Below are 1,168 nucleotides of genomic sequence, written 5' to 3'. Positions count from 1 at the left end.
ATAATAATATATTAATATATTATTCTTGGTGTTATTATTATTAAAATAATGATTAATTAATAATATTAATATATTATTATTGGTGTTATTATTATTATATTATATTATTATTATTATTATTAAAATAATGATTATTGATAATATTATTATTATTATTGGTGTTGAGTTGAGCTGTCTGAGTACACCAGGTGTGTGTGTGTCTCTCAGCCTGATGGCAGCAGACTGCGTTCACCAGGTGGAGATGATTTGGTGATGAGGAGTGTGAAGGCGTTCACTCTCAGAGAGAGAGGAAGCAGTGGTTGGAGAGACTGGACTTAAGACTGCAGGACTGAAGCTTGTTTCAATGAAGGAAGAAAGAATAAAAGAACTTTCATTTAGTTCATTCAGGTTATTTAATACCATGTAGGTTAAAAAGTTAAGAAATGTGGTGAATTTAAAAAGTATTCAAGCCTAAAGTCATTTGATGAATGTGATTTATGTAAGTTAAAATCACCATTGAACAGTGCTTTAAAACGGATTTGATTTATTTGGGTACTTTAAATGTTGGTTTACTATTTATTTTAGTAGGTAAAAATGAAGTATGAGTTTGGATTGTGGAGATTCATTATGGTTTCTACATTTTCTTAAAGACTATTTGTTTGTTTTTAAGGTTTTTCACCTGCTGTTGGCCTCGGCAACTTTCAGAATAAAAGAAAGGAAAGAAAGCTGAATCTTGGTCACTGACTGAAGTCCAGTAACAATCTTCTGAAGCAAGCTGAGAAGAGTGAGGGCCACTTCACAAATGCTATTATTATTATTACTATTATTAATCACAGAGATAAATCAATAAGTTCACATTCTGATACAGAATAAATCAAACATATTGACAACTTGATGTCGATCAATAAAGATACAACAGGTGAAAACAATGGAAATGAACGCAGGAATGACTTCCTGTTTTTGTAGAAATAAAGCCGATGAGTTGATTGATTATTGATCTGTCTCTGGGTAAGGACACTGCACAAGCTGTGAACTCTCTGAATTATCTGGATTTGTGCATACGTTGGTTCTCAATGTTCTGATCTTCATGAACTCATCCCACAGTACGGCACAGCATCCAAACCTCATCCCAACGGAGTGTATCGAGACCTCCAGGAGAACTTTAGTCCATCTGTCCACCAGCTGAAGA

General features: G+C 33.6%; 1 protein-coding gene across 1 annotated transcript in view; it reads right to left on the bottom strand.

The window, feature by feature from the left end:
- mgat5 (alpha-1,6-mannosylglycoprotein 6-beta-N-acetylglucosaminyltransferase) overlaps nucleotides 1–1,168 on the bottom strand; it is an 81,952-nt gene that overhangs the window by 49,564 nt on the left and 31,220 nt on the right. The gene's annotated exons all lie outside the window — the stretch shown is intronic.

Source organism: Morone saxatilis, unplaced genomic scaffold (genome assembly GCF_004916995.1).
Source record: "Morone saxatilis isolate NCDOM2014 unplaced genomic scaffold, NCSU_SB_2.0 Contig6, whole genome shotgun sequence".
In the NCBI taxonomy this organism is placed as follows: Eukaryota; Metazoa; Chordata; class Actinopteri; family Moronidae; genus Morone; species Morone saxatilis.
This window is presented reverse-complemented; position numbering and strand designations above follow the sequence as displayed.